This window comes from Metopolophium dirhodum, chromosome 5 (genome assembly GCF_019925205.1).
Source record: "Metopolophium dirhodum isolate CAU chromosome 5, ASM1992520v1, whole genome shotgun sequence".
In the NCBI taxonomy this organism is placed as follows: Eukaryota; Metazoa; Arthropoda; class Insecta; order Hemiptera; family Aphididae; genus Metopolophium; species Metopolophium dirhodum.
In genome coordinates this window covers 11293446-11314393 of record NC_083564.1, presented here as the reverse complement: position 1 = coordinate 11314393, position 20948 = coordinate 11293446, and the positions used below count along the sequence as shown (strand labels likewise).

General features: G+C 28.9%; 1 long non-coding RNA gene across 1 annotated transcript; it reads left to right on the top strand.

The window, feature by feature from the left end:
* The first annotated feature begins 346 nt into the window (after positions 1–346).
* On the top strand, positions 347–5601 carry LOC132944418 (uncharacterized). The gene is made up of 3 exons (XR_009664458.1): positions 347–541; positions 4558–4685; positions 5515–5601. It is a non-coding gene; the product is annotated as an uncharacterized LOC132944418 (long non-coding RNA).
* Positions 5602–20948: the final 15347 nt, after the last annotated feature.

Sequence of the window (20948 nt, the reverse complement as noted above, 5' to 3'; positions counted from 1 at the left end):
GCGGACCAGTTTGTATAGTTAAATTTGGCATGCGAACTATAATTGAAATAGAAAACCAGAATAGGTGCACTGCAGATCACAAAGATTTCTGTAAAAGAACATACGATTTATAAATATACCGTATAGGTATACTGAGTACTTATATAATAATATATAAGTTCTTTGGATTTATCATAATAAATAATATATTTTATAATATCTATGGCAGTCGTCAATTGTTGAAATTCGTTGGCGACGGTTAACAATTCTAATAGTTTCAGAAATACTATTGTATTATAAATATAATATATTGTATATTTTGATTTCAGTGAACAAAAAAATAATAGGCTACAAATATAAACGGACAGTTCGTTAAACCGGATAAGTTGTAACACAAACTCGCAAATTTCGTTTGATCAGGTTATTTTCATAAAATATTTCGATACTTTCAAGTTTCAGTTCATCGGAGTGAGGTGATTAGATGAAGATGGATGAAGATAGCTGTTTCTTCGGCGATGGCGGCACTCTAGCTACGTTTCACCGGAAGAGTAGATGTTTACGAGTAAGTTTGTTTTCATATTATTACCTACTATTTTACATTAATTACTTTTTAGAATTAAATTAAATATTCATTGCCACGGACAATCTGTTAACTAGGTGACGTAGAAGCATTTATAAGTTTAATCCCAATAGCGCAATGTATAAAATACGCGAGACCGTCTTCGTTTCACCACGCCAAGTTTAATACGCACCTTTTTGCATGTTATACTATACGCCGGGTATCACCTTAGGTTTGCGCGAAGTATTTAAAACAATATAATGTTATTAATCTTTATATTTTATATTTTTATATACATAAATACATTAAACACCTCATATATTTTATTAGCATACTTACACCTTTTTTAGTGTAGTTTATACCCTAGATGGCTATAGATATAGGTATTAAATGTCTTGCAATTATATATTTTACTATAATTATTAATTTCATTATAATATAATATAACAATACACTCTAAATTAAATTAGTTGTTATCAAGACAGACAGTCTTAAAACAAACTCTTTTCTGGACGTTTTTAAAACGTATTATGCTTAAAAAAAATTGCACAGTTGTCGTAGCAGTCAGTTGCTAGTTCAACCCGTGTGACATAAAATAGGAATTATTCTTGTTTTTTTAAATAGTTTTTTCGAAAAATATATGTAACATGTATTATAGCTCATACAATTATGAATTTATAGTTAATAGAAATGCGGATGTTTATACTTCATAGATATTTTTTTAGTTAATAATCGTGTAAATAATTTGATTAAACAATACGGTACTTACCTACTCATCAGTAGTATCAATTTTATTATATTACGTGTAAAATCACCAACACGAGGTGCAGACTGCGTTTAAAAAATTAAAAACATAAAATAAAATATAAAATAATGTTGTAGTAGAAGCTGGAAACTGTAGTTTATTTTAATTTATAATCCAATTAATATAACCGAGAATGTAACTATTAAATTCATCATTGAATGATTATTCAGAGATCAGTTTGGGATAAATGTAAATTAAATTAAAAATAATTAAAAAACATTTTGTGAAAGGAACAAGATTACTGCTACTGCTAATATTTAAGTCTTAATTATTAACAAATAAATACAAATAATAGATTTTTTAATAGCTTTTTACTATTAACATTCAGTGTAAATATAGTTTCTGATCGACTTACCAATATGTAATAAACCTATATGTAATAAAATAATTATTCATATCAAATAATCCTAACAATTTAATGCAAGGATTCTCATAAATTGATCTTACTGCAGCCTTAAAACACCAAAAATACATTTGTACATCATTTACAAAATTTTAGTTCCCTATTATGGTGTAGGTATTAATACAAACAATAAACATTTTTATTTAATAATTCATAAAATACAATATGCTCTTATAAAAATATTCTTGTGCTTCTGATATCTATTCACCAACTTAATCAATAATTAAATTGATAAACGAAAATAATAATTTAAATAATACCTATATCCTATTATTATAATTCAAATTCAAAATTATAAACTATTTTGGTTTATTGTCATATCAAATTTCAATGAACAAATTGGTCCTTAACACGGAACTCTTTGATATAAAAAGTTGCATTATAATATTATATCCGTGGATTCATCATATTGACGTACCTAGTATAATATCTATCATTTATTTATTTAATCTATGGCAAATCTCAAAGTCGTTGCAGAAGACACAGTCGATTAAAAATTCTAAAATTTGAATAAGCAAAGAAGATATGAGCAAAAAACTTACTGCGTTTCGTATAATTTTATTTTTCATAAATCACAATATTCTAAGTTCTGGCTGTATTCTGGAGCGTTTCCTCATGGGCGTCGCAGTTCACACACGTCACGGATTCCGCCGAAAGAGTCGATAATTAAAGTAAGTTTGTTTTTATATTCTTTTGGGGCTTAAATTTACTTTTAAGACTTAAAACAAATATTTAATGTCACGAAAAATGTGCTATCCAAGTGTTGTAGGCGCATATTTTAGTTCCGGACTAGAAATGTATAAAATACGCGAGATATAAACGCCGTCGTCGTTTTTCCAGTCCCTGTTTGTAGAATAATTATAATTAATAGGTGAATACCTCTATACAGGGTACTTAATATAAATATATAAATATTTTGGTTTAATGGTCAACTGCCTATCCTGACGTGTGCGCACTTATGAATAATATACCTACTCATATACTCGTATAGGTATATAAATATACCTATATAAATAGTGTAATACTACATACACGAATGGGTTACCTATTATGTCCCTAAAAGTTCAATAGTTATTATTATATTTATTTATTTTTTAAATATAGGTAGGTACATTACAAGACTCTAATTACAATCACATTTTTTTTTTATTTTTTTGAACACAATGTTTTAAAAATTATTAATTAATATATAATTTATTGGTATAGTACTAAATAAATTAATGAAATAAAACAAACACAACTACTATAATTATTAGTAATAATAATATACCTATCCACGTATAAATTATTAAAATACAAAACGAACAAACGAAAAACGATTCTGATCAAAGATATCGTTGACTAATAAATAATATTGAGATTAAAGTAATTTATTTTTTCGGTAGAAAATCGGTATAAACATGAATTATAAATATTTTTTTATTTTCATAGGGGGTGGACAACCCCCTCACTCTTCCGCATTAATGCATCAGAAATTATTATTTATAATATTTAAATATAAACTGCATTTTCTGAATTTTCTAAAACATTGCTTTCCAAGCAAAAAATTCGTTTTATATATTATCAACGAATTGAAAAATGAAATTAGAACATTTATATGGAATAAAGTCAATTTTATAAAAACTTATTAGAAAAAAATTAAAAACAATTAAATAAAGGTAATTTTTTTTCTTATATTTCTATTTTTTTACGTACCCATTATGTTCGATACTATAACTTCAGTCTTCAGTTATAGAAATCAACACTTGCCAATATGGAATTACTATCGAATTTTTTTATTTTAAAATATTAAATAGCATCTGATCGACTGATGTGCTATAATGAAACTCAAAATATAACGAATACACTACCTATACACTTATCTAAATTCTATTTTATATTCGTTTAAATTGGACTTTTAATTTTTCTGGCCATTTTATTAAGCTTTGTAATATAAGTGCATTAAATCGTATTTTTAAGACATTTTTCTTATTTTTAATGCATTTAAATCCACGTCCCATTTATAACTTAACGTTATTTTGTATATACCAATCGATTAGTGTACACAATAAAAAATATAATATTATTGATGGGTTAATAGGTTGATAACTATTATGTAGGTAGGTACAGTTTTGTACGTTCAATGTATCGTTCTTAATTCATAAAGTAGCTAAATGAGTCAAATGATTTTGTCAAAGGGTGGGGGGGAGGATACAGCTGATTTTTTAACATGCACTATTTCAAGGGCTCTTGACCTAAGGGGCGCACCACTCTAAGGAGGAGTGACACAATTTCGTAAGGGGGAGGGGGGGGACGTGAAAATGTTTAAAAAAAAACACGAATTTATTTAGTTATTTTGTTATTTAGGTAATACATATTAATTAATAGGTATTTCTTAAATTTTTTTTATTATTTTATTTGAAACACTATTTTTAAATATTGGGATCAATAAAACTATTTTTATATAATTACTATTTTATATCAATTAGAATTTGTTTATAAACCAAGTAATAAATAAATTGTTACCAAGTAAAAAAACCGTTATCTATATTATAAATTTGAATTCAATTTACCGCATTTGCGTCTAGTAGAAACAAATAAATGTTTTTTTGAAGATAATGTAAAAATATTCATCATCCATCGGTTAGGACCATATATATATTTTCTATGATTGGGACGGTTAGGTTATAATTATAAATAATCTATGGAAAATGACAATCGTTTGAGACGAACAGCGATTCCAATACGTACTCACATATTTCGTTAGGTGCTATTAAGCATATTAAGCTAGGTGCCTATTTTTATAAATGTCATTAATCTCAATACTTCCAGACTGAACTTTTGGATCGGATATATGAAGACGCGCGCTGCATTTTCCTTGACGGAGACGCACAGCTCTGACACTAGACAATATTATACACTCAAAGGGACCGCGTTTCGCCAGAAGAATAAATAATTACGTAAGTTTTGTCCTACTACTCTGTGGACGCGGTAAACCTAATGTAAATATTTATTGTCAGACAAACTTATATACCCGCTAGACGTAGAGTAGTTGTTATAGGTGTACAAAAATTAGGATATTATGAAAAATACCTTAAATTATAATACTTTGCCTACAACTGTTAATTTATTGTTATAGTAGAATAATTTTTAAAATTTTAAATCAATGATAAGGTAATGCTTTTATAAGTAGGAAGGTAGGTTTTTATACCTACCTAACAAAATAAGAAAATACATAATGATTAATGTTATTTAATATGATTTGTAAGTACATAGCAGATTATACCCTATCACTTGGTGACGATTATTTTTGTTTTATACGTTCTTCGTAATTCAGTTCCGTCACGATAGTTTTAGTTTTCGTTAAATGTGAAACATACATCTTCTATGCATACGGGATACGGGCATTAAATATTTGGGTTTTAAGAGAACACCTCAAACGAAAATCTGTTAACTAAGTAATGTAGAAGCATATACGTTTACTACTGCCTACCAAAGGCACAATGTATAATAATAATAAATTATACGCCAGTCCGAACAATCCAAACGCTGTCTTACTCGTAGTCGAGTTCTAGTTGATAACTGACTTGTGAATAAATGTAATTGTTGTTAGGTATACAAATAAAACTAATAAATCCTTGAATACAACATTTAAAAATACAAACTCTGTGTAATAAAAATTAATATTAGGTATTTATTGGTAGGTTTATATAATATCTGTAGACTGTAACGCATAGGTCATTAGAATATTGTAGAACATTTTACTGCATAAGATGCGTGTTATTTCAGAAATGGTATTCGTCAGTGAACATTTTCAAACTGGGAATAATATATCATAAGCAGATTGAAATGTGTGAACGTTTCAGTGTTTCGAAGACTAAGTTTCGTAGCAGATTTTGATTCCGTCACGGGGTATGTATTTTCTTATTTCTCAGTAGGTTTTTTTTTATTATAGTTAATTGATCAGGGGATGTATTGCCCGAAAATTTTCAATATTTGTATTGTAACTATACTGGTATAACGCTATTCGGGCTATCGATAAAGTCGTGTTCAAAATTAGAAAATTGGTGAGGTATGATATTTTTTTAAGCAATTCTTTCGAGTAGGGAATTCGCTCAATGATATTTAAATATTTTCACCGATAATCAAGTACGATGACTTGTAGGTAACTAGAGACTGAGTGAATAGGAATTAGGAAGTGTGTGATATGTCGAAGATAAGGAAATGGGTCAACAGGATTTCAGAATGTTTGGTGTATGAAAGGGAAAAATGAAAAAGAAATGTAAGGTTAGGGTAGGTAAGTGGAGTGAGAGTAGCAGATATGAGAATAATAAGTAAGGTGTTAAGGTACAAAAGAGGATAGAATAAGAAATTAATTAATTAAGGGTAGTGTACATATTGCAATGAAAACAAGAGAGAATAGGTTTAGGTGGTTCGGTCACTGTATGATAAGAGATAGTGAGAGTGGCTATAGAAGTTAATTTAGGGGAGAAATGATGGACGAGAAGACTGAAGAAGAGATGGATAGACAGAATACCGATCATATGGAGGTGTGGAATGAGAGTGGCTGAACCTGTATATAGCTGTGAGAGACGGGGGAAGAAAAAGTGTAAAGGTAGAATAGTTATGTTAACAATACCGAATACGTAGGAAAAGATCTTGAATTGCAAAGGCCTTATTGACTCTTTGGCTTCAACCAACCATAGGTTTACCTAACTAACCTTCTTATGACTCATTAGGACACTTTGAATAATAAGATCCTGAGATGCAGGTTGCCAAACTTAAGTGTTTGATTATCAAGTTGATCCTTTGATTGTTGACACCTTAATCCATGCTATGAATGAAGCCCATAGATAATAAGACCGCTGATTAGACCATTATGTCCTATCAATATCTTTATTATCTATGATGGAGCCATACCCAGCTCACTCGTGTAAACTTGTTGCCGGTTGGGATGTCAGCGCACTATTTGTTTTCCATCTTTGACCCACGCGTAGCATACCAAATGTACGATTAAGAAAACACTACAATGATTGGGTCAGAGAGAGAAATAAATGGTGCGCTAAAAATCTGACATCCTCAGCTGGTTACACACGGAGCGGTTTGGCCGCGCGCGGTCGCAGTTTTTATCCGCGGCGGATAACCGCCGACGATTAAACACGGGTTATTCAATTGGCATATTCATTCGGGAAAAACAGCGCCGCTGATCGGCGCAGTCGGCTGCTTGTGACCGCTCTTGTTTAATTTTCGAGCGGTCGACCGCTTCCTCTCTCTAAAATTAAACAATGCTTTTCCAATAGACCTGTTCAGACGCGCGGTTTGGCCGCCGCGGTTCGCTAGCGGTAGTCTTGTAAAAACATTTAAAAATCAAATTCATTGCTTCAATCCTAATCAGCCTTTCTTCTTTTGAAATTGGAATGCGCATATTTGTTAATTGTTTCGATATCAATGGTCCACTTAATGAAATCTAAAAAAGAAAAGAAATTAGTAGTTACATTATAATTGGAATAAAAATATATTATTAAAAGTATATCTTATTTACTAAGAGCATGACCCTAATTATTTTAAAGCTAAAAAAAGAAGGTTGGATAAGTAACTTTGCCACTCTACTGTACAGTTGGTAAATAGTACCTTTCAATTTATAGGAGTAACTCAGTAACCAGGAGTATGTTAGGTAAGTAAAAGTTACTCACTGTAGGATGTTTTAAGTTTGAATTGAATGATATAAAATCATACGAAAAACAATAAATTATCAACCATATTTTTTAATATTATTGCTATTAATGTAATTTATTTTTCTATAACTAACCCAAAAAAAACGCATATTGGTAACGGTGTTTTAATAATAGGGATCTCCCAAAAAAAATACGTACTAATAGTTCAAACAAATCATAAAAGCCAACTGTAATAAATATTAATTCATGAAAAAGTATATTAAAAAGCATTATTATTATAAATGAAACAAAACTATGAACTATGGACCGTGACATAATATAGGTATTTCTATATTTTTAGCTCCATAATTTCTGTTAAAATATTAGGAAAATGTATTAAGTACCATAAAAGTGCTAAATTTGAGCTATTAGGTACTTAAAATATTATATTCATAACAAATTATCATAGAAGGTTATACCACATACTTATTATAGTTTAATTTAACTACAACATTCTAGTAGAGTCTGATAAAATTTGGTTTCACGACTTTGATCACACAAACTTTAAATACTATGGGTCTGAAATTTAGTTTATATAGATCTAAATAATCCAAAACATATATTGCTTCAAAATATAAAAATAAAGTGTCTTGTATTGTAGTAGGTAGCTTTCAAAAAAAAAACTAAAAAAAATCATACTTGAAATCTATGTATAATATACGTATATTGTAATAAATGTTCAAATGTTTACTATAGTACATTATAAAAAATTAACTTAAGTTCAATATAACACATTATAACAGGTGTTCAAATAAACATTTCATACCAAAAATGTTGTTAATTCACACAGTCTCTCTTCAATTTTAAATTTTTCTTCAAATCATCTACAAAATATAAATGTTTAGTAAATTGGAAGACTTGATTAAGTATTTAATCATTTATCTAAAAGAGATGTGCCGGGTTGCCACATTACTATATCGAGGGGCCATGGTGCAAGTGTCGTCCATAAATATCATAAAATATATTATATTTGAAATACAAACTTAATATTTCACTAACAGTAAATAGTATAAAAAAATATTACGAAATATACTATACTCATATTATATTATGATTGTAGTAGTTACAAACTCTTGAATTAAGAGTTATGTTTGAGGATTTAATTAATTTCCTAAAAGGAAATGCCTCAAGTTTGCCTCAGTAAGTTGAGGGACCGTAGGTTAAGTGCCGTCCACCAATAAATGACCCGAAAAAAAAACGATTAATTCAAATATAGAAGGTACTTATATCATATACTTTTATCAAAATATGATTGTGTTAGCCACAGTCTTGTGTAAATTATATTGTCTTATGTTTTCCCAATCTAATAATATAAAATACTGAAAATTTATGAAATCACAAATATTAGTAGGTACAATAGAGAGACTGTGCATTGATTTACAAATTTGTCTTAAATTTACTTTTTTCATAGAGAATAATACGAAGGTGGGCTGGGCTTAGATGCTGATAAATCATTAATAGAGACGCGTTGATCGCTTTTATGTGCTTCAAATCAGTGGCGTAGCCAGGATTTCTAAAAAGGGGGGGGGGCAATAAAAAACTTATAAAAATTAAATTTTTACTGTTTTAATTATAAAAAATAATTGAGATAATTCGTATACTTATTATGTGACTACATATAACACTAAATACATCCGGCTGAAATTAACAAAATATTTAACAACTTTTTATTTATAATAATTTATTGCAAACAACTTAATAAATATAAGGTAAATATATTTAATACTATTATTATGTCCAATCTACAACTTTCATCCTCCTAGGAGATTTATTTATAAATGCAGTCATTATATCTTTTTCTACGTTTTCATATTCCAATTCATCTTTATTTATTGTAGCTAAGGCCAAACCATTCAACCTTTCTTCATTCATTGTAGCTCTTAAATATGTTTTCAGTCTTTTAAGAACTGAAAATGTACGTTCTGGAGTAGTGGATGTTACAGGCAGAGTAGCAAATAATTGAAGAATCTTCTTTATATTTGGAAAAAGCTCTGTGCAGTGTTGAATTGCTTCTACAGCAGTCTCTGGTAAATTTTCTCTCAATTGCCATTGATTTCTCCGTATGAATAACTCGGCTTTCAAACATGTATTCATGCTAACTAAAAAGTCATCCTCGTAAATAGAAGCAGCAGCTAAGATTGCTTGGTCATCATAATGTGACAAATTAGATGGTATGAGTCCTTCTAGTGGTATAATTGTTTCTAGTATTTTATCAAATCTTGAATGCAACTGTAAGATTAAATTATCAAGAAATGGTATAAATATTACTATTTTATAATATTCCTCTGCGTCTTTGGCATTGACATTGTTTCGGGCAGTTTGTCTCCCACAGATTCGAGGCATGCGTATTTCAATTTCAAGTTCAGAAGCTATTGTGGTAACATTTTTCATTATTTCCTTAAAGGATTTATCAGCATCTTCTCGAATGGCTTCTAAAGCTTCTCTAACAATCATAACATCATTTAAAGCTTTAGATAGGTCCTGCTGTTTACTTTGTAGTACTTGACTTAATTGTATTATATATGAGAAGCAAGTTACAGCTACTTCCAGAGAGATAAGGAAATCACTCTTAGTTATAGCACTCACATATAACGACGCTTTGGTTGACGTTTCAGGATTTGTATCATATTTCTCAAGATGTTCTAGAGTAGAAATTATATAAATGTACAGTTCTTTGAATGTTATAAGTGAATCATGTCGATCAACCGTTGTCGATCATCGTGTTTCACAAAATTTTTTTAATTTTGTTTTTTTTGTATTATGACCACTTTTATTAGAATTACCTGCATCAATGAAATGTTTTAATTTATCCATACGTTTCGCTGAATAAGAAAAAAATGTAGCAACTGTACCAATTATACCGTTCATATTTTTAATTGAAGATACCTCGCATGCCTTTGAGAGACAGAGGTTTAAAGAATGACTAAAACAGTGGGTTACTGGGTAGCCGACGATATATAAAATTCACTGCTGATCGCCTAGACCAGTGGTGGCCAAACTTTTTTTACCTCGGGCCAGAAAAAAAAAAAATTTTTACCGCGGGCCATAAACATTTTTTTTACTTTTAAGTAATCAGAATTTTAGGTATAGGTATATAATTTCATATTTAACGACGTTTTTATTGTACATAATAATTGTAATGTCTTTATTTAATACTTAACTTAATAATTACTACAAATGAAAAAAAATTAAATCGGCTTACATTTTCAAAAATTATTTTTAAATAAATTATTAACTACACATATAAAAATAAATATAAAATATACAAAATATCGTTTTACACTTACAAAACATATTTTAAAATGTATTAATTTGACTGATCACGACTGATCACGATGGCTGTAGAAACTACAATGTAGATAAAATTGGTCGCGCCGGTTAGGTTAACCTAGACAAAACGATTGGTAACATTAGACGTGTTAGTAAGTGGTGATACCATGACGTATCACCACACTCACGTTTGTAACCGAATAGGTACAACTACAGCAGCACAGATATATATAATAAACACGATTTAAGAAGACCATCATAAATCGTGATAATGAATAACATTTCTACTTTTTTAATACTATGGACGTACTGATATAAAACAATAATAATAAAAAACACGGTCGATGGGGGGGGGCATGGCCCCTCTGCCCTCCCCCCCGGCTACGCCACTGCTTCAAATTGTTTACAAGAGTGAGCTGGGTATGGCTCCATCATAGATAATAAAGATATAACATAATGGTCTTATCAGCGGTCTTCGAGGGGAACAATTGAGGCCAAATAAAGTATACCAATATCGAGTATCGACTTTCAATATAAAGGAGCCTCAATTGCCTTTCGCGGGAACGCGGCCTAAAATGTATTTAACATAGGCGTGGACTATCCATATCTTTATTATCTATGGGCTTCATCCATAGCATGGATTAAGGTGTCAACAATCTAAGGATCAACTTGATAATCAAACACTTAAGTTCAGCAACCGGCAAATCAGGATCTTTTTATTCAATGTGTCCTAATAAGTCATAAGAAGGTTAGTTAGGTAAACCTACGGTTAGTTGAAGCTATGGTAATGATAGACGACTACCATCACTGGTCGTGAGCTTTGCGATGATCTTTTCCTACTAACTATCAAGGTAATCGATATTGTAAACATAACAATGAAAGGAAATATTTAAATATTATTAATTTGGTTAGGTTAGGTTAGGATAGGGCAGGAAATTAGATGTTAACTAATTATCATAGTTTTTAACACGGTCTTAAAGACTGTCAGCAAGAGTTGTACCAGTATAGTTATTAAAAATTTAAATACAGCCAACATTAAATAATGATTTTTTTACCACAACAAATTATAAAATGTATTTTAAAATATAACAAAATATTATTTTATCAGGGTTTTATAAAGTGTTCAATACTTATGAGTTTTTGTAAATAGAAAATGTATAAAATCAATAGTTTTAATTTAATATATGGTTTTGTGTTTTAATATCCTATTGTCAAAGAATTCTCAGGGTTTCCTTTCCACATTTTTTTACATTGTACTAAATCTAATTTTTTTCCGCACATATTTACAAAGACTAAAACTATGTTTTTATTTGCATTTAGACTTTATAGTTTGTAATTTAATATTGACTGTGGACCCACCAAACACAATATTATTTTAAATTAAACATTTTATGTCCTTCATAAATTACAATCACATAGTAGAGTCCGTGCAGGACCTTTTCTCATTTAATTTCTTTGCATCCTTTATAATTTACATTCATTTTTATACATTTTCTAATACATATATTACCGTGATACACCTCTGATCATAATAACTATTCGCATTATTATAATGTAAAGAACACCTAGTTTTTAGATTGTTGTTAATGTGTATTGCAGTATTTAGCTTCCAGCGTATTCTTTTGTTTAGTGTTATTTCACCCAGATTTCTCAAACAATTATTTTTTCACTTCATTAAACTCTAGTAATTTTTTTTGTATAAATATTTTTCAAGATTAACCGGCTATACCTGTGAGTACGATGAGTACCTGTGTACATAATATATAATTTGAAAAGAGACTGGCTAGGTTGTCTCACGTTCCCCATTCAATTTATTTTTTTATATATTTAACTTTTTTTGATTCTTTTATATATATCTTTTTTTAAAACACTAACAACCTGGTGCAATATGATTTTTTTAAAATTTTTTATCTGCTTCTTAAAATGCGTTTGCCTGCGGTAGCCCACGTTCCCCTTTCAATTTTTTTTCATAAATTTAATTCAATTATGATTTTTAATATGAATATTTTTAAATTTGTAAGTCTTCAGAGAATTTTTTTCTGTTATTTAATTCCTATCTAAATCTTTCTATATAAATTTTTTAAACACTGACAAGCCGGCGCCAACACCCTCCTTCAATTTTTTTTTGTTATGTAACTCTACTTGAATATTTTGTATACAGTAAAATTAATTCAAATTTTTTTTTGGTTACCTAAAATGCATTTGCCTGCGGGCGCCAACACCCTCCTTCAATTTTTTTTTTTAGTAATGCAACGCTAGTTGAATATTTTGTATTGACTTTAAAATTGATAACTTGGGGCCCTGTGAATAATCATTCTTGAATGAACTAAATATTTTGAATATTTTTTTCTGTTTACGATTCTGGGGATTTTAATTTGTACTTTGTAATGTGTATTCCCACAATATAATTTATTTAATTTTTTTTTCTTTTTAAAAATGCATTTGCCTGCGGGCACCAACACCCTCCTTCAATTTTTTTTTTATGATTTAACCTCTAGCCTAATTTTTTATACATTGACAATCTGGTACCCTTTGAATAATCCTTGTTTAATGAAATAAATATTTTAAATAGTTTTTTCTGTTTAGGAATCTGGGGATTTTAGTTTGTACTTTGTAATGTGTGATCATACAGTAAAATTAATTCAAATTTTTTTTTGGTTACCTAAAATGCATTTGCCTGCGGGCGCCAACACCCTCCTTCAATTTTTTTTTTTAGTAATGCAACGCTAGTTGAATATTTTGTATTGACTTTAAAATTGATAACTTGGGGCCCTGTGAATAATCATTCTTGAATGAACTAAATATTTTGAATATTTTTTTCTGTTTACGATTCTTGGCATTTTAGTTGGATGTTTGTAATGTGTATTCCCACAATATAATTTATTTAATTTTTTTTTCTTTTTAAAAATGCATTTGCCTGCAGGCGCCAACACCCTCCTTCAATTTTTTTTTTATGATTTACCTCTAGCCAAATTTTTTATACATTGACAATCTGGTACCCTTTGAATAATCCTTGTTTAATGAAATAAATATTTTAAATAGTTTTCTCTGTTTAAGAAGCCGGGCATTTTAGTTTGTACTTTGTAATGTTTGATCATACAGTAAAATTAATTCTAAATTTTTTTTTGGTTTCCTAAAATGCATTTGCCTGCGGGCGCCAACACCCTCCTTCAATTTCTTTTTTATGATTTAAGCTCTAGCCAAATTTTTTAAACATTGACAATTTGGTACCTTTATATAATCCTTATCTTTAATGAACTAAATATTTTGAATAGTTTCTTCTGTTTAAGATTCTGGGCATTTAAGTTTGTACTTTGTAATGTGTATTCCTAGAGTTAAATTTTTCAAAATTTTTTTTTGGTTTCCTAAAATGCATTTGCCTGTTGGCACCAACACCCTCCTTCAATTTTTTTTTTACGATTTAACCTCTAGCAAAATTTTTTATACATTGACAATCTGGTACCCTTTGAATAATCCTTGTTTAATGAAATAAATATTTTAAATAGTTTTTTCTGTTTAAGAAGCTGGGGATTTTAGTTTTTGTACTTGGTAATGTGTGATCATACAGTAAAATTAATTCAAATTTTTTTTTGGTTTCCTAAAATGCATTTGCCTGCGGGCGCCAACACCCTCCTTCAATTTTTTTTTTTAGTTATGCAACGCTAGTTGAATATTTTGTATTGACTTTAAAATTGATAACTTGGTGCCCTGTAAATAATCATTCTTGAATGAACTAAATATTTTAAATATTTTTTTCTGTTTATGATTATTGGCATTTTAGTTGGAAGTGTGTAATGGGTATTCCCACTATATAATTTATTTAATTTTTTTTTTTTTTTTAAATGCATTTGCCTGCGGGCGCCAACACCCTCCTTCAATTTTTTTTTTTAGTAATGCAACGCTAGTTGAATATTTTGTATTGACTTTAAAATTGATAACATGGGGCCCTGTGAATAATCATTCTTGAATGAACTAAATATTTTGAATATTTTTTTCTGTTTACGATTCTTGGCATTTTAGTTGGATGTTTGTAATGTGTATTCCCACAATATAATTTATTTAATTTTTTTTTCTTTTTAAAAATGCATTTGCCTGTTGGCACCAACACCCTCCTTCAATTTTTTTTTTTACGATTTACCTCTAGCCAAATTTTTTATACATTGACAATCTGGTACCCTTTGAATAATCCTTGTTTAATGAAATAAATATTTTAAATAGTTTTCTCTGTTTAAGAAGCCGGGCATTTTAGTTTGTACTTTGTAATGTTTGATCATACAGTAAAATTAATTCAAAATTTTTTTTTGGTTTCCTAAAATGCATTTGCCTGCGGGCGCCAACACCCTCCTTCAATTTCTTTTTTATGATTTAAGCTCTAGCCAAATTTTTTAAACATTGACAATCTGGTACCTTTATATAATCCTTATCTTTAATGAACTAAATATTTTGAATAGTTTCTTCTGTTTAAGATTCTGGGCATTTAAGTTTGTACTTTGTAATGTGTATTCCTAGAGTTAAATTTTTCAAAATTTTTTTTTGGTTTGCTAAAATGCATTTGCCTGTTGGCACCAACACCCTCCTTCAATTTTTTTTTTATGATTTAACCTCTAGCAAAATTTTTTATACATTGACAATCTGGTACCCTTTGAATAATCCTTGTTTAATGAAATAAATATTTTAAATAGTTTTTTCTGTTTAAGAAGCTGAGGATTTTAGTTTTTGTACTTGGTAATGTGTGATCATACAGTAAAATTAATTCAAATTTTTTTTTGATTTTCCTAAAATGCATTTGCCTGTTGGCACCAACACCCTCCTTCAATTTTTTTTTTACGATTTAACCTCTAGCAAAATTTTTTATACATTGACAATCTGGTACCCTTTGAATAATCCTTGTTTAATGAAATAAATATTTTAAATATTTTTTTCTGTTTAAGAAGCTGGGGATTTTAGTTTTTGTACTTTGTAATGTGTGATCATACAGTAAAATTAATTCAAATTTTTTTTTGGTTTCCTAAAATGCATTTGCCTGCGGGCGCCAACACCCTCCTTCAATTTTTTTTTTTAGTTATGCAACGCTAGTTGAATATTTTGTATTGACTTTAAAATTGATAACTTGGTGCCCTGTAAATAATCATTCTTGAATGAACTAAATATTTTAAATATTTTTTTCTGTTTATGATTATTGGCATTTTAGTTGGAAGTGTGTAATGTGTATTCCCACTATATAATTTATTTAATTTTTTTTTTTTTTTTAAATGCATTTGCCTGCGGGCGCCAACACCCTCCTTCAATTTTTTTTTTTAGTAATGCAACGCTAGTTGAATATTTTGTATTGACTTTAAAATTGATAACATGGGGCCCTGTGAATAATCATTCTTGAATGAACTAAATATTTTGAATATTTTTTTCTGTTTACGATTCTTGGCATTTTAGTTGGATGTTTGTAATGTGTATTCCCACAATATAATTTATTTAATTTTTTTTTCTTTTTAAAAATGCATTTGCCTGTTGGCACCAACACCCTCCTTCAATTTTTTTTTTTACGATTTACCTCTAGCCAAATTTTTTATACATTGACAATCTGGTACCCTTTGAATAATCCTTGTTTAATGAAATAAATATTTTAAATAGTTTTTTCTGTTTAAGAAGCTGAGGATTTTAGTTTTTGTACTTGGTAATGTGTGATCATACAGTAAAATTAATTCAAATTTTTTTTTGATTTTCCTAAAATGCATTTGCCTGTTGGCACCAACACCCTCCTTCAATTTTTTTTTTACGATTTAACCTCTAGCAAAATTTTTTATACATTGACAATCTGGTACCCTTTGAATAATCCTTGTTTAATGAAATAAATATTTTAAATATTTTTTTCTGTTTAAGAAGCTGGGGATTTTAGTTTTTGTACTTTGTAATGTGTGATCATACAGTAAAATTAATTCAAATTTTTTTTTGGTTTCCTAAAATGCATTTGCCTGCGGGCGCCAACACCCTCCTTCAATTTTTTTTTTTAGTTATGCAACGCTAGTTGAATATTTTGTATTGACTTTAAAATTGATAACTTGGTGCCCTGTAAATAATCATTCTTGAATGAACTAAATATTTTAAATATTTTTTTCTGTTTATGATTATTGGCATTTTAGTTGGAAGTGTGTAATGTGTATTCCCACTATATAATTTATTTAATTTTTTTTTTTTTTTTAAATGCATTTGCCTGCGGGCGCCAACACCCTCCTTCAATTTTTTTTTTTAGTAATGCAACGCTAGTTGAATATTTTGTATTGACTTTAAAATTGATAACATGGGGCCCTGTGAATAATCATTCTTGAATGAACTAAATATTTTGAATATTTTTTTCTGTTTACGATTCTTGGCATTTTAGTTGGATGTTTGTAATGTGTATTCCCACAATATAATTTATTTAATTTTTTTTTCTTTTTAAAAATGCATTTGCCTGTTGGCACCAACACCCTCCTTCAATTTTTTTTTTTACGATTTACCTCTAGCCAAATTTTTTATACATTGACAATCTGGTACCCTTTGAATAATCCTTGTTTAATGAAATAAATATTTTAAATAGTTTTTTCTGTTTAGGAATCTGGGGATTTTAGTTTGTACTTTGTAATGTGTGATCATACAGTAAAATTAATTCAAATTTTTTTTTGGTTACCTAAAATGCATTTGCCTGCGGGCGCCAACACCCTCCTTCAATTTTTTTTTTTAGTAATGCAACGCTAGTTGAATATTTTGTATTGACTTTAAAATTGATAACTTGGGGCCCTGTGAATAATCATTCTTGAATGAACTAAATATTTTGAATATTTTTTTCTGTTTACGATTCTTGGCATTTTAGTTGGATGTTTGTAATGTGTATTCCCACAATATAATTTATTTAATTTTTTTTTCTTTTTAAAAATGCATTTGCCTGCAGGCGCCAACACCCTCCTTCAATTTTTTTTTTATGATTTACCTCTAGCCAAATTTTTTATACATTGACAATCTGGTACCCTTTGAATAATCCTTGTTTAATGAAATAAATATTTTAAATAGTTTTCTCTGTTTAAGAAGCCGGGCATTTTAGTTTGTACTTTGTAATGTTTGATCATACAGTAAAATTAATTCTAAATTTTTTTTTGGTTTCCTAAAATGCATTTGCCTGCGGGCGCCAACACCCTCCTTCAATTTCTTTTTTATGATTTAAGCTCTAGCCAAATTTTTTAAACATTGACAATTTGGTACCTTTATATAATCCTTATCTTTAATGAACTAAATATTTTGAATAGTTTCTTCTGTTTAAGATTCTGGGCATTTAAGTTTGTACTTTGTAATGTGTATTCCTAGAGTTAAATTTTTCAAAATTTTTTTTTGGTTTCCTAAAATGCATTTGCCTGTTGGCACCAACACCCTCCTTCAATTTTTTTTTTTACGATTTAACCTCTAGCAAAATTTTTTATACATTGACAATCTGGTACCCTTTGAATAATCCTTGTTTAATGAAATAAATATTTTAAATAGTTTTTTCTGTTTAAGAAGCTGGGGATTTTAGTTTTTGTACTTGGTAATGTGTGATCATACAGTAAAATTAATTCAAATTTTTTTTTGGTTTCCTAAAATGCATTTGCCTGCGGGCGCCAACACCCTCCTTCAATTTTTTTTTTTAGTTATGCAACGCTAGTTGAATATTTTGTATTGACTTTAAAATTGATAACTTGGTGCCCTGTAAATAATCATTCTTGAATGAACTAAATATTTTAAATATTTTTTTCTGTTTATGATTATTGGCATTTTAGTTGGAAGTGTGTAATGGGTATTCCCACTATATAATTTATTTAATTTTTTTTTTTTTTTTAAATGCATTTGCCTGCGGGCGCCAACACCCTCCTTCAATTTTTTTTTTTAGTAATGCAACGCTAGTTGAATATTTTGTATTGACTTTAAAATTGATAACATGGGGCCCTGTGAATAATCATTCTTGAATGAACTAAATATTTTGAATATTTTTTTCTGTTTACGATTCTTGGCATTTTAGTTGGATGTTTGTAATGTGTATTCCCACAATATAATTTATTTAATTTTTTTTTCTTTTTAAAAATGCATTTGCCTGTTGGCACCAACACCCTCCTTCAATTTTTTTTTTTACGATTTACCTCTAGCCAAATTTTTTATACATTGACAATCTGGTACCCTTTGAATAATCCTTGTTTAATGAAATAAATATTTTAAATAGTTTTCTCTGTTTAAGAAGCCGGGCATTTTAGTTTGTACTTTGTAATGTTTGATCATACAGTAAAATTAATTCAAAATTTTTTTTTGGTTTCCTAAAATGCATTTGCCTGCGGGCGCCAACACCCTCCTTCAATTTCTTTTTTATGATTTAAGCTCTAGCCAAATTTTTTAAACATTGACAATCTGGTACCTTTATATAATCCTTATCTTTAATGAACTAAATATTTTGAATAGTTTCTTCTGTTTAAGATTCTGGGCATTTAAGTTTGTACTTTGTAATGTGTATTCCTAGAGTTAAATTTTTCAAAATTTTTTTTTGGTTTGCTAAAATGCATTTGCCTGTTGGCACCAACACCCTCCTTCAATTTTTTTTTTACGATTTAACCTCTAGCAAAATTTTTTATACATTGACAATCTGGTACCCTTTGAATAATCCTTGTTTAATGAAATAAATATTTTAAATAGTTTTTTCTGTTTAAGAAGCTGAGGATTTTAGTTTTTGTACTTGGTAATGTGTGATCATACAGTAAAATTAATTCAAATTTTTTTTTGATTTTCCTAAAATGCATTTGCCTGTTGGCACCAACACCCTCCTTCAATTTTTTTTTTACGATTTAACCTCTAGCAAAATTTTTTATACATTGACAATCTGGTACCCTTTGAATAATCCTTGTTTAATGAAATAAATATTTTAAATATTTTTTTCTGTTTAAGAAGCTGGGGATTTTAGTTTTTGTACTTTGTAATGTGTGATCATACAGTAAAATTAATTCAAATTTTTTTTTGGTTTCCTAAAATGCATTTGCCTGCGGGCGCCAACACCCTCCTTCAATTTTTTTTTTTAGTTATGCAACGCTAGTTGAATATTTTGTATTGACTTTAAAATTGATAACTTGGTGCCCTGTAAATAATCATTCTTGAATGAACTAAATATTTTAAATATTTTTTTCTGTTTATGATTATTGGCATTTTAGTTGGAAGTGTGTAATGTGTATTCCCACTATATAATTTATTTAATTTTTTTTTTTTTTTTAAATGCATTTGCCTGCGGGCGCCAACACCCTCCTTCAATTTTTTTTTTTAGTAATGCAACGCTAGTTGAATATTTTGTATTGACTTTAAAATTGATAACATGGGGCCCTGTGAATAATCATTCTTGAATGAACTAAATATTTTGAATATTTTTTTCTGTTTACGATTCTTGGCATTTTAGTTGGATGTTTGTAATGTGTATTCCCACAATATAATTTATTTAATTTTTTTTTCTTTTTAAAAATGCATTTGCCTGTTGGCACCAACACCCTCCTTCAATTTTTTTTTTTACGATTTACCTCTAGCCAAATTTTTTATACATTGACAATCTGGTACCCTTTGAATAATCCTTGTTTAATGAAATAAATATTTTAAATAGTTTTCTCTGTTTAAGAAGCCGGGCATTTTAGTTTGTACTTTGTAATGTTTGATCATACAGTAAAATTAATTCAAAATTTTTTTTTGGTTTCCTAAAATGCATTTGCCTGCGGGCGCCAACACCCTCCTTCAATTTCTTTTTTATGATTTAAGCTCTAGCCAAATTTTTTAAACATTGACAATCTGGTACCTTTATATAATCCTTATCTTTAATGAACTAAATATTTTGTATAGTTTCTTCTGTTTAAGATTCTGGGCATTTAAGTTTGTACTTTGTAATGTGTATTCCTAGAGTTAAATTTTTCAAAATTTTTTTTTGGTTTGCTAAAATGCATTTGCCTGTTGGCACCAACACCCTCCTTCAATTTTTTTTTTACGATTTAACCTCTAGCAAAATTTTTTATACATTGACAATCTGGTACCCTTTGAATAATCCTTGTTTAATGAAATAAATATTTTAAATAGTTTTTTCTGTTTAAGAAGCTGAGGATTTTAGTTTTTGTACTTGGTAATGTGTGATCATACAGTAAAATTAATTCAAATTTTTTTTTGATTTTCCTAAAATGCATTTGCCTGTTGGCACCAACACCCTCCTTCAATTTTTTTTTT